The 17750-nt window shown below is 40.6% G+C and overlaps 1 pseudogene; it reads left to right on the forward strand.

Annotated features, from left to right (window-relative positions):
• The window catches only part of LOC124038987, a 180483-nt pseudogene extending 165264 nt beyond the window's left edge, over positions 1–15219 (forward strand).
• The last annotated feature ends 2531 nt before the right edge of the window (positions 15220–17750 follow it).

The following is a 17750-nucleotide window of genomic DNA, read 5'->3' on the forward strand; positions in this document are numbered from 1 at the left end:
AAATATTAGCGCAACAAGCAACAATTTCATTAATTTTACTGAATCACAATGAGAAAATCAGTCAATTTTAATGAATTCATGAACCCTAAGCTATGGATTTCACATGACTGCGCACACATATGTATCTCTTGCTCACCGATTACCCCCCCCCCAAAAAAAAATAAGAAAAAAAGTGGTCCCCAGGAGCTCGTCACAGTATTTTTGTGCATTCATATTGCCATCTTTAAAATGCAGTTGTTTTCATTGTCCGTAGATTATGCCTGCACATACCATAACCCCACCTCCACCATGGGGAACTCTTTTCACAACGCTAACATCAGCAAACCGCTCACAAAGCTATACACGCGGTCTGCTGTTGTGAGGCCGGTTGGATGTACTGCCAAATTCTCTAAAACAACATTGGAGGTGGCTTATGGTGGAGAAATTAACATTCATTTCCCTTGCAAAGCTCTGGTGGATATTCCTGCAGTGAGCATGCCAATTTCGCCCTCCTTCAAAACTTGAGATGTCTGTGGCATTGTGTTGTGTTGTAAAGCTGCACATTTTAGAGTGGCCTTTTATTGTCTCCAGGACAAGGTACACCTGTGTAATGATCATGCTGTTTAATCAGCTTCTTGATATGCCACGCCTGTTATGTGGATGGATTATCTTGGCAAAGGAGAAATTCACACTTACAGGGATATAAACAAATTTGTGGACAAAACTTGAGAGAGGTGCGTTTTTTGTGCGTCTGGAGAATTTCTGGGATTTTTTATTTCAGCTCATGAAACATGTGACCAACACTTTATATGTTGTGTTTATGTTTTTATTCAGCATATACAGTATGTTTGTCTGTCTGTACGTTATGTGTGTGCTGCTTGGAACTGACAGCCTCCCTAATGCTTCTCGTATTGCAAAGTTTTCTTTGGTTTATGCTACTTTTCAGTTTTTCTGTCTGTTTGATTTCAAATTCAGAAGCACAGAGGAACAGTTAGTATTTGTTTGGAACATGCCACAGGCCTCTTCATTTGTAAGTGAGAAATAGGATTTAATTATTGATAAAGTGACATAAGTGACCACATTGCATTAAAAATTAATAGCTTTCCTGAAAGTAATATAGTAAATTGGCTGTTAATAATTTAGGGTACTCAAAAACCCTGGGTGTTTTGTGTCTTTGTGTTTTATGCTAATGTTAGCATTTTTGACATCTACAAGTGTTGTTTGTTTACTTGTTCTTGCTTTCCCCTGCTGAAATCTAACCAAAATGTGTGATGTTAAATGTATTTTTAAATGTTTTATATGATATGAATATGATATTTTCCTCATCTTTCTCCCTGAGTGTGCTGCTTTCTCACATATTTCTGCACAACACCAAAGTTTGATGGGGCATTGTCTTTCTCTAATGTCTTTGTTTTATCCCTCCTCTCGACGTGTAAAATTTGTAGCAGTGGAACACACATCTTCTTCCCATTCAGAGATGATGGGGGACTATATGCTGTTGATATGTCCCTCAGATTAATTAAACCTATTCTCCATCTCAGGGTGCCTCTCTCCATCTTTCTCTCTATCTATCTTTCTATATATAGTAGGGCAGAAAAAGTATTTAGTCAGCCACCAATTGTGCAAGTTCTCCCACTTAAAAAGATGAGAGAGGCCTGTAATGTTCATCATAGGTACACTTCAACTATGACAGACAAAATGAGAAGAAAAATTACAGAAAATCACATTGTAGGATTTTTAATTAATTTATTTGCAAATTATGATGGAAAATAAGTATTTGGTCACCTACAAACAAGCAAGATTTCTGGCTGTCACAGACCTGTAACTTCTTCTTTAAGGGGCTCCTCTGTCCTCAACTCGTTACCTGTATTAATGGCACCTGTTTGAACTTGATCTCACCCCATGGGGTCAAAATGATCACAAGAACAGTGAGCAAAAATCCCAGAACCACACGGGGGGACCTAGTGAATGACTTGCAGAGAGCTGGGACCAAAGTAACAAAGCCTACCATCAGTAACACACTACGCCGCCAGGGACTCAAATCCTGCAGTGCCAGATGTGTCCCCCTGCTTAAGCCTGTTTTTCTGCAAAGGGACCAGGACGACTGATCCGTGTAAAGGAAAGAATGAATGGGGCCATGTATCTTGAGATTTTGAGTGAAAACCAGCAAGGGCATTGAAGATGAAACGTGGCTGGGTCTTTCAGTATGACAATGATACCAAACATACCGCCCAGGCAACGAAGGAGTGGCTTCGTAAGAAGCATTTCAAGGTCCTGGAGTGGCCTAGCTAGTCTCCTGATCTCAACACCATATAAAATCTTTGGAGGGAGTTGAAAGTCTGTGTTGCCCAGCAACAACCCCAAAACATTACTGCTCTAGAGGAGATCTGCATGGAGGAATGGGCCAAAATACCAGCAACAGTGTGTGAAAACCTTGTGAAGACTTACAGAAAATGCTTGACTTCTGTCAATGCCAACAAAGGGTATACAAGAAAGTATTGAGATAAACTTTTGCTAATGACCCAATACTTATTTTCCACCATAATATGCAAATACTTTCATTAAAAATCCTACAATGTGATTTTCTGGATTTTTTTTCTCATTTTGAATGTAATAGTTGAAGTGTACCTATGATGAAAATTACAGGCCTCTCTCATCTTTTGAAGTGGAAGAACTTGCACAATTGGTGGCTGACTAAATACTTTTTTGCCCCAATGTATCTGTCTCTCTCTTCTCTCTCTTTTTCTCTCTCTCACTTTGTCCTCTCTTCTCTATCTTTCTCTCTGTCTGACTTTATTTGTGTTATTTTCCAGAAGGACAATACCAGCGTCTAGTGTCCTTCAGCATTCTCATATTATTATTCATCTCTCTTGTCCTCTCCCTCACTCATCCCTCTCTTCTTTTCATCTGTTTGTCTCGGACGCGGACCGAGACTGTGGCTGTGTATTTCAAAGAAGAGAGGATAGGCTGTGGCAAGGGCCCAAGGTATGTAGACCCACAACAACCACCCAATAGGCAAAGTTAGCATGCAACTCAAATGGGACCATATTTCCCATGGAGCCCTGGTCAAAAGTAATGCACTATAATGGGAATAAGTTGGCATTTGGGACGCATTCCTTAGTGTGCTCTGCTCTGCTCTGCTCAATGCATGTCTAATGGGCTCTAGAAATAATGGCAATTTTTTATTGATAGTGTTTATTATAGCAATTAAGCTTTCAGTGGCTGTTCTATTGGTAGCAACATTATGCAGAATGAAAATTAATCGATTCATTATTGAATTGACATAAATAGTATTATAGAAACAACATCACTTTGAAGAGGGGAAGTGCCCTGTGACGAGGAGTGAGAGACCGCACAGAGTGCGTCTCTCTGTGGAGATAGCTTAGCTCTGGTCTATGGAATTAGTGCGGCTTGCGGACACTAAGCCTTCCTTTACTCACACCCTGGACTATATCTAGGGCTAGCTGTGAAGATAGACGGCACACAGTGAGTCCCTCCGGCTGCGTCCCAAATGACACCTTTTTCCCTATATAGTACATTTCTTTGACCAGGGCCAATAGGGCTGTGGTCGTATGGTTCTGGTCAAAAGTAGTGCACTATAAAGGGAATAGGGTGCCATTTAGGATGCAGCCTCTGGGGCTAAGTGGGGTTTGGTTTGGTTCTACCTGTGATCTGTCTCTTCACAGGAAAAGGGCGTAAGGGGTGGGGAGGGCTTTTGTGAAGAAGCCTAGGGTAAAGCAAGTGTGAATCGCTGCATGAAGGAAGGCCCTTTCAGGGTGGAGGAGAGCATAAGAGATAAAACCCTTTGGCTCAGCTTAGGAGGAATAAAACGGAAATGCATCAAACATCTCTCAACCCTCTGCATTGGAAATCCCTCTCCTTGGCCCCCCTTGAAAGAGCTCTCTGCCTCTAAGCTGGTGATAACTTTGTCCCCTCCATAGTATCTCTACCCAGCTTACTGTTTTTATATTTACGGAATTTTAAGCCCCACTACCCCCCTGCCTCTTGGCTATGATCACATAATGCATAATATAATATATACTGAGAGCGGTACGGTAAACAGTGCCTGGCCCAAAGGCTTAGCTACGTCTGTAAGATGTATGCATGGTGCTAGCTACCTGGGATTGTTAGGAGGGAAAATGGGCTTTGGGGAAATAAACTTTTTGATATAATCCTCTGTCTTTGGCCTGCTCTCAGACTACAGCATATGAAAAGGATGTTTTGAATATACTTAAGACCTTTTTTCTTGTCTGTCTGTCTCTCTATTTTATTTATGAATTTTTCTCACTTTCAATCCAGTATCCAACAGGTGGTGATGGAGGCTGCTATAGACGCGCACGAGAAATATAAGTTGTTTGAAGAAGAGTAATTTGTAACCACCACTACATCTTATATGTTTAATAAGCCCAAGCTTTGTCTATATAAAAATATATATATATATATAAATGGCTGCCAATGTTTTAAGTTCCTAGGCGTACATATCACAGACAAACTGAAATGGTCCACCCACACAGACGGTGTGGTGAAGAAGGCGCCTCTTCAATCTCAAGAGGCTGACGAAATTTGGCTTGTCACCCAAAACCCTGACAAACTTTTACAGATGCACCACCGAGAGCATTCTGTCGGGCTGTATCACCGCCTGAAACGCAAGGCTCTCTGGGGTGTGTGTGGTCTGCACAACATATCACCAGTGGCAAATTACCTGCCCTCCATGACACTGAAAGCACCCAATGTCACAGGAAGGCCAAAAAAATCATCAAGAACAACAACCACCCGAGCCACTGCCTGTTCACACTGCTATCATCCAGAAGGTGAGGTCGGTACAGGTGCATCAAAGCTGGGACCGAGAGATTTAAAAAAAAAATCTCTCTCAAGGCCATCAGACTGCTAAACAGCAATCACTAACTCAGAGAAGCTGCTGCCTACATTGAGACCCAGACTCTTTAATAAATGGATCACTAGTCACTTTAAACAATGCCACTTTAAATAATGCCACTTTAACTTACATTACTCATATCACATGTATATACTGTATTGTTTATCATCTATTGCATCTTGCCTGTGCCCTCGGCCATCGCTCATCCATGTATTTATATGTGCATATTCTCATTCACCCATTTAGATTTGTGTGTATTAGGTAGTTGCTGGGGAATTCTTTGATTACTTGATAGATATTACTGCACTGTCGGAACTAGAAACACAAGCATTTCTCTACACTAGCACTAACATCTGCTAACCATGTGTATGTGACCAATAACATTTGGATTTGATTTGATGTACAGTGGTCTGTCCAGTCATTTGAAGAAGTTGGAACCACCATTACATGTTTAAAAGCTTCACAAAAATAGTCTACAGTTGAATTCGGAAGTTAACATACATATAGGTTGGAGTCATTAAAACTTGTTTATGAACCACCCAACAAATGTCTTGTTAACAAACTTAAGTTTTTGAAAGTTGGTTAGGGTTACGCAAGTATAAACACCATGGGACCACGCAGCCATCATACCGCTCAGGAACAAGACGCTTTCTGTGTCCTAGAGATGAAATACTTTGTTGTGAAAAGTGCAAATCAATTCCAGAACAACAGCAAAGGACCTTGTGAAGATCCTGGAGGAAACAGGTACACAAGTATCTATATCCACAGTAAAACGAGTCCTATATCGACATAACCTGAATGGCCACTCAGCAAGGAAAAAGCCACTGCTCCAAAACCTCCATAAAAAAGCCAGACTACGGTTTGAAACTGCACAGGGGGACAAAGATCATACTTTTTGGAGAAATCCCAATTGTGAAGCACGGGGGTGGCAGCATCATGTTGTGGGGGTACTTTGATGCAGAAGAAACTGGTGCACTTCACAAAATATATGGGATCATAAGGAAGGAAGGTTATGTGGATATATTGAGGCAACATCTCAAGACATCAGTCAGGAGGTTAATGCTTGGTCGCAATTGGGTCTTCCAAATTAACAATGCATACTTCCAAAGTTGTGGCAAAATGTCTGAAGGACAACAAAGTCAAGGTATTGGAGTGGCCATCACAAGCCCTGACCTCAATTCTATATACATTTTGTGGGCAGAACTGAAAAAGCATGTGTGAGCAAGGAGGCCTACAAACCAGTTTCAGTAACACCAGCTCTTTCAGGAGGAATGGGCCAACATTCACCCAACTTATTGTGGGAAGCTTGTGGAAGGCTATCTGAAAACGTTTGACCCAAGTTCAACATTTTAAAGGCAATGCTACCAAATACTAATTGAGTGTATGTAAACGTCTGACCGACTGGGAATGTGATGAAAGAAATCAAATCTGAAAGAAATAATTCTCTCTAGCATTATTCTGACATGTCACATTCTTAAAATAAAGTGATGATCCTAACTGACCTAAGACAGGGAATTTTTACTAGGATAAAATGTCAGGAACTGTGAAAAACTTAGTTTAAATGTATTTGGCTAAGGTGTATGTAAACTTTTGAAATTCACTTTGTTTAAACATTTAAAAAAAAGGTTCATGGCTGCCGGAGAGTGGTGGACTGTGCTGTCGGTTGTCTGGTGGATACGGAGAATTAGCCTGTTTTGAAGTGCTCGTCCAGAGAACAGCTATCATGTGACCTTGACCTGCCTGCATTGTGGTCCATGAATGCTAAGCTAACTGCAGCTAAGAGCCTTCTTCCATGCTAATAACCTTGGAGGACCATGTTGAAGTCTCTTCTTTGTGGGGTGTATTTCGCTAATAGAAAAGGGGACATAATAAGAATAGGCCTTGGTTTGTGTGTGAGGCTGTGAGACGAAAGAAATCTTGTGTTGAGCATGGCCCCGGTCCTTAAGCTGTATAGTGGAAGACATGTTGACTCGCCCTTTAGGCTATAGGGTGTAATTTGGTATGCATCCTATTTAGAGCCCTATGTTCAACCAGAGGGTAGCCATTTGCGACTCACTTCTAGCCACACGCTGCTTTAGTTTTTGGCCGTTTGTCATTAAACAGCACTTAAGGAAAATCTATAAACGTTTTAGCATTAATAACCATGCGTCATTCACTGCCAGGTAAAACACAATTACATGCTCTCAGATCCTGATCTGAAAGTTATCCCCATCATCATCATCATCATCTATCCTCCTCCTCCGTAGCACCTGCATATGTATGTGCATGGCTAATGCATTAGTGTATATACATTGAGAGGTGGGTAGTGTGTATGGAGAGTGAGTGTGGTTTTGGACTGAACCAGTGTTGTCCGCGCCAACCAGCAACACATTAATCAAACAGTACAATTTGTCTGTCTTCACTGGAACTAATTACCGGATAGATGGGTAGAGTTAGCCTTGCTGAAGGAAGGAGGAAGCAGGCCTGTAGGAAGTTGAGAAGGTCAAAGCTTTTATTTGGTTTGGCCTGTAAATGAGGCCCTTAGCGGCCTGTGTTTGATACTGTTTGGGCGTTCAAACCCTCGCTTTTATGGAACAGTAGTTTCTTACGGTGTTGTTTTTTACAACCTCCCCCTACCTCACTCCCCCTCTTGCCATTTGAGGCGTAGAGAAGATAATCTCTCCCTCCCTTTACCTCTTCCTCCCCCCTCCCTATCTCTCTTCCCCTCTCTCTCTCCTTTTCTTAGTCTTCTTCCCATCCTTAATTATCTCCATTCTCTCTCCCCTGTGTAATCCCCCTGTCGTAATGATTGATAGATGCTCATTGCTAGTAAATTAACATTTCCCTCATAAATTGCACTTTCAAGTGGCTGGATTAGCAATGCATCCTGAAAAGGTCAGTTCATTTAAAATCATCTCTCCCCCTGCGAAGCCTCTTCCTCTCACTCCTTCAGACAGTACAAACTGTCCAGGTCTACATCCCAAATGGCAACCTTTGCACTATTATATAGTGCACTACCGTTATATAGGGGATGCGGCCCAGGGCTGTGTTGGACCTGTTGTTTCCTATCCTTAATAAAGCTAGCTACCTCCTGGGAGAGACATCTCCCTACCGTACGTATGGCTGAGACATTTAAAAACTTTTGAACACAGCCCTAGTTTGTCCAGGTTATGACTGAAATATTTGCTCATTACCAGGGTCAGTCATTTCTCTGTGTTGGGGACCCAATTATAGATACTGTACACTGAGCTCCAAAAGTATTTGGACAGCAACAATTTAGTTGTTTTTCTGCTCTGTACTCCAGCACTTTGGATTTGAGATGATACAATGACTGAGGTTAAAGTGCTGACTCGTCTTTAATTAGAGGGTATTTTCATCCAGATCGTGTGAACCGTTTAGAAACTACAACACTTTTTGTGCATAGTTCCCACATTTTAGGGAACCAAAAGTATTTGGACAATTTCCCTTTTGTATTAAATTAGTCAAAAATGTAGTATTTGGTCACATATTCCTAGTATGCAATGATTATTTCAAGCTTGTAACTCTACAAACTTATTGGATGCATTTGCTGTTTGTTTTGGTTGTGTTTAATATTATTTTGTGCCCAATAGAAATGAATGGTAAATAATGTATTGTGTCATTTTGGATTCACTTTTATTGTACACGAGAATAGAATGTTCCTAAACACCTCTACATTCATGTGGATGCTACCATGATTACGAATGGTCCTGAATTAATTATGAATAGAGATGAGTGAGAAAGTTAGACGCACAAATATATCCCCAAGACATGCTAACACCACTATAATAACAGGGGAGGTTAACATTTTTTTGGTGGGGTATGATATTTGTGCGTCTAACTTTCTCACTCATCGTTATTCACGATTCACACAGGAGTATCCGTGGACATTGTTACTCTTGGGTACTTGTCTTTTTAAACTCTGGTCAACCAGAGGGTTGCCGGTTTGAAACGCAGCTCCGACGGATGAGCCGACAACTGGAATGAGCCTACAACTGGAGGATTTGCTAGCATCATCCTTGATACCATCGCTTGCTGATGTGCCCTTCAGCATGGCACTGAACCCCTGCAAGCCTCCTCTTCCTTCAGTACAAACTGTGTTGGACAGTTGTTTCCTCTATTAATACTGCTAGTTACCTCCTGCGAGAGAGACGTCTCCCTACAGTACAGGTGGGACATTTCAAAACTTCTCAAGACTTTTGAACATAGCCCATGTTTGTCCAGGTTATGACTGAAGTCTCCCAAAGCGCTTACTCCCTACTAGCATGAATCATATTTATGTGTTAGTGGCCCAATTATGGATGTACAATGAAATCAAACAGTGTTCCTTTAATTAAGGGGGAAATGTACAGGTAGCTACCAAAATAAAGGAAACACCCTAGTAAATGAGGGGTACAAAGTATATTGAAAGCAGGTGCTTCCACACAGTTGAGTTAATTAAGCAATTAACATCTCATCATGCTTAGTCTAAAAAAAGGCCCAGTTGTCCATTATTTTGGCTACTCTGGCTAGGAGAAAATATTTCAGTGACTTTGAAAGAGGAGTCTCAAAGGTGTGTGTGTGTGTGTGTGTGTGTGTGTGTGTGTGTGTGTGTGTGTGTGTGTGTGTGTGTGTGTGTGTGTGTGTGTGTGTGTGTGTGTGTGTGTGTGTGTGTGTGTGTGTGTGTGTGTGTGTGTGTGTGTGTGTGTGTGTGTGTGTGTGTGTGTGTTCCATCAACAAAACACAAAATGATGACATTTCTGGTGGAAGAATGGTGTCGCATCCCTCCAATAGAGTTCCAGACCGAATCTTTGCCAAGGTGCATTGAAACTGTTCTGCCGGTTCGTGGTAGCCCAATGCCCGATTAAGACACTTTATGTTGGTGTTTCCTTTTTTCGCTACTTACCTGTAGATGGGGAGTGGACACTCCTGCATCCCAAATGAGACACTATTCCTGACAAATTGCACTACCTTTGACCATGGCCCGCATATGGCTCTGGTCAAAATTAGTCCACTATATAGGAATATGGTGCTATTTGGGACGAAGACAGTGTATCTGAATTTAAAGGGGGATCTGAAGTTGGCAGTGTACTGTCTTGTGTTCTGTCTGTTTACACCCCGGTAACACCCAGGGATCACAGGACATATTATTCCACAGATAAGGAGTGTAGTCATAAATCTTAACTCTTCTGTATTGAGGATCCAATTTTCATTTGAGCGTTCAAGTTTCATTTATTTGCCTTTTGTAAGTTGAAAATATATCTGAAATGCCATTGAAATATATCTTAGATGAGATTTCAATAGTGTGATCATATTGTCTCTCATATGTTTGCTGGGGGCCTTTATTCCTTTATTTCTATACCAACACTAACTGGCTCTACTGTGTGCATCATCGATAGTTATATTGTATTGAGCATTGAATGCATTTGACTATAGGTCGTTCCACCAATTTGGTGTCGTTTGAGAAGTGTAACTTAAAAAAAAAAAGTCAAATAATTTCACCTTTAACATAGCGTCATAAAGAGAACATGTTTTCTCATCTCAAGAGGTTAAATATAAAAGTGTCTATTTTAAGTGCCAAATAAAGTAACAGGGTTGACAATTTCATTTGAAATCAGCCATAAATCACCTTGTAACAGGGGGAATGGAAGCTGTTTGTGTGCAGCAGGGAGTGTCAATTGAATGCAAGCTTCACAGGCTTGACGTGTTATGCTTGACCCGCTCGGTCTCCCACCAGAAAATGGCTAAAAATAGTAGATTTTTTTTAAAGGAATAAATTCACTATATTAAATAGAGTTCAGTTCACACAACAGGGTTGACCATGAAATGAGAGCAGACATATAATGAATCACGAATCACATTAAATAACAATAATCTTCAGAAAGAACTTTGTCAAAGCCACAAAATAACTAGGGCTTTACAATTATGGCGAAAACTTGGATAAATGTTGGAGTTAAGTGGGTTAAAATCTTCCTCGAAGCCACAAATTGTACATGGAGGGACATGTCAAAAAGCGGAATTTTTGCACTTTACCAAGTCAGATTTATTGAATTCATATGATCTATATTAAGAGCACCTCATTTAAAATAACAAGCTTTTTAAAATGCAATGCCGATACACAATTTATACTTAAAATATCAATGGCACTCTTTTCCATATATATTTTTGTATTTTAATTGTTTTCTTGAGAAGGATAGACAGAAATGAGCTAGGAACCAGGTAATTAAAGGGAACATAGAGTGAAGGCCAGTGAGGCTGGAATTGGAAACCACGCAGCTAGGCGAATGCATAATGTGCTGAGGGTGTGTGGCCTTAACCACTCTACCAACCTCAGGGCACACACTCATTTTCTCCTCTTACACTTAGTGTCTCACTCTAGCTAACAGTATATCTCAGACTGTCCAAAGGGCTTCCTTCTTTCTGTCTGGGATCATTTCCATGTTTTATTTAAGGCCTTCTTGGGTATCGAGCCACTCAGTGAAATTGAACTTTTTGTTCGAAGGCACCACCGCCATGCCCACCTTTCTCTTTCCTTCCCTCCCTCCCTCCCTCCCTACCTGACAGCTGCAAAGGGGAAAAGGGAAAGTGGATAACTAGCCAGTTGCGCAACTGAATGCATTTAACCAAAATGCGTTTTCCGCGTTTAACCCACCACTCGGAATCAGAGCGGTGCGGAGAGCTGCATTAATCGACATCTACATCATTGGTGCCTGAGGAGCAGTTGTGGAGGGTTAACTGCCAGTGGTAGAGAGTAAAGAAGTGAGAAAAGTCCTCACATTGACGGCTCATTAAAGAGAAAGTGGCCAAAAGGTTAGTATTATGCTTCACTTTATAGATTCTCTGGTGGCTCTGGGCGGCAGGTAGCCTAAACGGTTAAGAACATTGGGTCAGGAACTGAAAGTTAATTCAAATCCTGAGCCTGAGACTAGCTGAAAGAAACTGCCGATGTGCCCTTGAGCAAGGCACTTAACCCTAAATGCTCCTGTAAATCGCTCAGCATAAGAGCATCTGCTAAATGACTAAAATGTCAAATGTATAAAGATCTGTCGAAGCAGAATTAAATGTTAACCAAGGCCTGAACGAGAGCTGGAGGTGGAGGGGAGGAGCAAATGGATAGAGCTGAGCCTGCCATGTAAGCAGGCAAGATGGGAGGGAGAAAGGCGTCCCAGCAGCCCCAAATACCTTTTCTCTCTTTCTCTTAATCTCTTTCTCTCTCTCTATGCTCTCAATCAGCTATTACACACTTTCTTCCGCTCTCTCTTTCGCTCCCTCGTTCTTTTCTTTATCACCACCACATCGTCCGATCCTCTGTCTCTCCTGCAGCTGCATGTTTCCTAAACAATACAGTTTCTTCTTCTCCTGGATACGACAAGAAATAGTCTCTGAATGTTTCACAAATGACACCCTAGTCTCTACATAGTGCACTACTTTTGACCTGTGCCCCATTGGAATTTGGGATGCAGCCTCTCTATCTATTTGGCTGTCAGTGAGCAGGGAGAGGACGACAACCTCTCTCCTCAACTGTCACTTAACCCTTAATCTCTGGGTAAGGGCTTGTGTGAATACACAACAAGTACAGTACAGAACAGTATGGAGGATGGCTGGAGGGATGGATGATCTTGATATAGTGTTTATGTATTTGCCCCTTGATGAGACAGGGGAGGTAGGCTATAGGGAAATCTTATCTCATCAATGAAGGTACATGGGTAGATGCAATGTTAGTGTTGGTTAGATGTGTTGATTCGTTAGTAGGCCTTAAAATGTCTTTGATTCCCATAGGCAATAGGTATGCTGTTCTTTATTCATTGTGTGTTGTGTTTGTGTGTGTTCTGCAGCACCCCTTGAGGGAGTCAAGTGTTGCTAGCTACATTCCAAAGTGTCATCGCTGTGGTGCACAACAAGTCACATTGTTGATAGGGTCCCAAACTTTAAACCATTCTCCTCTCTCTCTCCAAAAACACGGAATTTAGAATCGCAAGACTGCAAGTCGCAACCCTGTCCTTGAAAGTAATTACCAGACTGTCGATAAACAAAAGACTCAAGTCAAGCTAAATGGGCTAACGCCTAACACTAAGGTGATCAGTATGCAAAAGCACATCTCCTCAAAGGTGATTTTCTACACAACGTTGGACCGCAGAGAATTCTCAAGATGTCTCTTCATGCAATACCTCAACACAACACAGAGACCCTGTTGTCTTTTCTGTCTTCTCCTGGCAGACTGGGAGCAAGGATATGCATATTCTTGGTAAAATTTGAAAGGAAACACATTGAAGTTTGTGGAAATGTGAAAGGAATGTAGGAGAGCATAACACAAAAGATCTGGTAAAAGATAATACAAAGAAAAAACAATTGTTATTTTGTATTTGTTTTGTACCGTCTTTGAAATGCACGAGTAAGGCCATAATGTATTATTCCAGTTCATGTGCAATTTATATTTTGCCCACTCGATGGCAGCAGGGTATGTGCAAAGTTTTTGACTGATCCAATGAACCATTGCATTTATGTTCAAAATGTTGTATCAAGACTGCCCAAATGTGCCTAATTTGTCAATTAATAACTTTTCATGTTCAAAATTGTGCACTCTCCTCAAACAATAGCGTGGTATTCTTGCCCTATAATAGCTACTGTAAATTGCACAGTGAAGTTAGATAACAAGAATTTAAGCTTTCTGCCAACATCAGATATGTCCATGTCCTTGAAATGTTCTTGTTACTTACAACCTCATGATAATTGCTTCAGCCTACGTTAGCTCAACCGTCCCACGTTAGGGACACCGATTCCGGAGTTTTAAGAGTCTTAATCTCTTGTCCCTTTACACTCTTTATGTAACGGCATGATAAACAATGCAAATGACCAAATAAATATTTCTTTCTTTCTTTCTTTCTTTCTTTCTTTCTTTCTTTCTTTCTTTCTTTCTTTCTTTCTTTCTTTCTTTCTTTCTTTCTTTCTTTCTTTCTTTCTTTCTTTCTTTCTTTCTTTCTTTCTTTCTCTCTCTCTCTCTCTCTCTCTCTCTCTCTCTCTCTCTCTCTCTCTCTCTCTCTCTCTCTCTCTCTCTCTCTCTCTCTCTCATCTCCAGACTGGAATGCTGACACTGATTTCCATACTTGAACTGCAATAGGTAGTTTTCTTTTCTCTCTGAGGCTCATCAAGTGTTGCTTAGTCATCTATGGTCAACCACACTATAGTGTATCCCTCGCTGTTTGTTGAAGTGAATGTGTTTGCTTATACTAGATGCTGGCCTCCCATTGCTGTATAGAGATGTTGGGGCATTTGGCTATACGTTTGACATTTTAGTCATTTAGCAGACGGTCTTATCCCGAATGTTTTTATTGTCTGTAGACTACATGACATGGTGGAGTGACCAAAGATTCGACCTGGGGTCAAATACTATTACTTGTCTTTTAAATAGAGTGTGTTTGATTGAGCTTTAAGTGAAGAGGAAATTAAGCAACTCCTGGAGGACAGTGGAATTTGATAAAAAGCTATTGATATTTTTAAAACCAACGCATTTCGGCCTGTGGCCTTCATCAGGGTTTTTATTGATTGAACTTGACACATAGACTCTTAGTCAAAAGGATACTGTAAATCTTAGAGCCAGTGCGAGATCTGTGAACGGAATAACCTTCAGTACAGAACAAACATGGTCTACACAACTAAACTGTCTGTTGTTCTTTCATGATATCCTAATCGACTTGATCTAAATTTGTGACATAAATGCTTTGACACAGAAGACCTGGCATCCCTCCATGGGTACAGTTTTAAATTGAGACGCAGTGACGCAGTGATCCTTTTCTGTTCTCTTTATTTTAGATCTCATTTGGAGATGTTATGTTCTAATTAGCTTATCAGATCCCATTCTCATCACAATGACATCAAATGAAGCCTGTCGAATTCCATGTTATTTTGCTATTATTAGGAAGGAAAATAATGAGGTACTCGGGTCATTCAGTGCTGGTAATGTTTGCAGTGTTTCACGAATTATAACTAAAATGACAACATGTAGGAGTATGTGTACATTACAATGTCAACACATGCTAAACACTATTCTAATCACTGTCCTCTATCGGTCATAGACTGACCTTGTCTCTCTCTCTTTATTCCTCTCTGTCTTTTATATTTTCCCTGGTCCATCTCTTTTATTGTGTCTCTCTTTTATTATGTCTCATCAGAAGCGATTCATCGAGTGGAAGTACAGACAGGAGCTGAAAGAGATGAAACGAGAGAGGGAGCGCCAGCAGAAGGTGGGAGACGAACCAGAGGAAAGTAGGAAGTAACAGAGCCTTTTTCTGACCCATTGAGATGGACAGAGCACTTCTTTGACCAATTGAGATGGATGATATTGAATAGCGCATGGAAGGAGCAGGAAGTGGAGGGATGAACAATTTACAAACACTGAATTTCAAAGAAAAAATGCATTTTCCTCTGACTACTCCCTTCATCTGCATCTGACTGGAGAAGATTTGTCAGGTGTAAACAATATGTTGGCAGCTTATAATTAGACTTGCTTTCACCTGGTCAGTTCTTTCAGATCAGTGCAATGAAGGAGAGAATGCAAGGAGAGGACAAATTTCTAGACAATTGAGAAAGGCCATCAGTCTACAGTCCACCCTGTTCTGTCTCGTCCCATTTTTATTGTGCTTTGTTGCGTTTGTGGTTGTTTTGAGCTGCTTTCATGTGAAGGTCTTAATCAATTTCATGTTGATTATGTACAGTCAGTTTTTACCTAAATCTACAGCACTGTTGGTCGTCGCTCATGACAATGAACGGCATCAACAGAAATGCTATGTTTTAAATGTCAATTTTTACTGCAAGTGACATTGATACTAATTGATATTAATAAGGGTATTTGAAATATAGATTTTTCATTATAATGACATCTGTCCTCTTGGTAGCCATACTCTTCATAATCAGTGTCCAATGACAAATTGCTTAATGGGAAAACTAGGAGTGGCATATCACATGCACGTTATGAGGAGGGGAAAGTGTTAATATGATTTAATTACATTAAATATGTAAAATGCCACCATCTGTCGCGCATCTGCTGCCTCTTCCTCTAACAATGAAAAAATTGTTTTTTCCCCCCTCTCTCCAAATCCGATAGCCAGATTTTAAAGATCTTAATTATAGATTGTGTGGAATTAATGATTGCTTCAGTTCAGTAGCCACAGGATCCATGCTATTAACCACTTTGTCTTGAATTTCAACGTACGTCATAAGAACTTAAGCTACAGTACCTTCGAGCTAGTCTGATGTCATCCTAGGCAAAAACTAAGGGAATATCGCTAATGTGCAGACTGATTTTTTTATTTCCAAATTGGTAAAAATTTGGCCAGTGTCTAGGGTGTGGTTATGGTAAGTTTGAGTTTTTTGCCAGTCTGGCTGTCAAGTAGTCCCCACTTTCTAACTTCCTATGTCTGTTAAATTGCCCTCTGTTAGGACAGCAAAGCTTATCTGATTCTGAAACACTGATGTCTATGCATAGAAACAGTAAGGATGAATGCATGATTTTGAAGAAATTTAATTGTTGGATCATGTAAATATGCAGTAGAAAATCATGTTGTACAAAGCAGATAGATTAATGAATGGGCATCGTGTCATGACCGGGCCCCTTTTAACAACTTCACATACTATAACCTCTCATAGTATTAATCCACATAGAAAAAAATGTCTGCATCCCTATTCTCCATCCGTCCCCTGAAGTGTGCACTTGCATACTTTCTCGCATAGTAAGTAAGGCTTATCCGAGCCAAAACGGCCCATGGGGCAGGAGCCTAGCCCCTTTTTCTGTAGCGTGAGGCAGGTTGGTGTACAAGTACAGACCCTAGACAGGATGCTACCTTCTCGCATGGATTTAACATTTCCATTCTTGTAAATCCATGACGGGTAGTGTGTAAGTGCACCATTTAGGAGAAGGGTGGAGAATTGGTACATAGCAATAGACTGCTCAATAACATAGTCAGCAACATAATATAGAGGCAACCTTATAAGGCTAGCCAACTGTCTACAGTTGATGAAGACATCAGTACTGTATACTGTAGGCTAGCTCTGGTCCAGGGTGTGAATGGAAGCATCGGTGTTAGCAGGCCGCACTAACACTCTGGATCAGAATTTACTGTAGGCTAGCCATATCTGGCAGCTAACTCTTGTGTCCTTAGCTGAGCATGGTGTAATGCACAAACATGTATTTATAGTGAAATTATGCCGCTGACACCCTGTATTGAAGAGAGACAATGGATGTACCAATCCCAGATTGCCCCTTTAAAGAAGGAAAACAATAATGCAGTTTTCTGCTGTCATTTCTCCTTCTGACATAAACTAGATGTCAAACCCTCAGGGCAGTAGAAGATTAACAGTTGTTTTTCAGTGTGAAGGGTTTAGGAACACAAATAAATGCTGCTTATCAAAGCCACATTTGCCACAATCTCAAACAGTCACTTAAACAGTGGGTGCTCAATGGTCTTTTAAAAACATTTTTTTACACAGTTTCTCATTATAATATTGAGCATATTATAGTAGTATACATTTTTAACAAGTGTGTTCTTGTCTTAGAGTACTGTCTAAGCTACCACACCATTTTCATCAAATTATACGATTTTTTACATCCATGGGCACTTGGAAAATATTTTTGAAAAATAAAGTATCAAGTCCGATTTGTGTGAATCGTAAATGCTGCAGACAAATATAATCATTATCGTGGCAATTACGTCAGTTGTGTTATTCGTTTGAAATGTCTGATGAATGTAATCCGTCCTCAGGTTGGCCTTTAGTAGAGAGTGGCCACTGCTTGTTTTAGCTAGGCTAAATCCCAAATGGCAGCCTACTCCCTATATTGCACACTACTTTTGAACAGGGCCCTGGGCAAAATTAGTGGACTATCGGGAATAAAGGGCCTTTTAGGATGCATCGCTGTACTTTTTTT

The sequence above is a fragment of the Oncorhynchus gorbuscha genome, linkage group LG07 (genome assembly GCF_021184085.1).
Source record: "Oncorhynchus gorbuscha isolate QuinsamMale2020 ecotype Even-year linkage group LG07, OgorEven_v1.0, whole genome shotgun sequence".
NCBI classification, from domain to species: domain Eukaryota; kingdom Metazoa; phylum Chordata; class Actinopteri; order Salmoniformes; family Salmonidae; genus Oncorhynchus; species Oncorhynchus gorbuscha.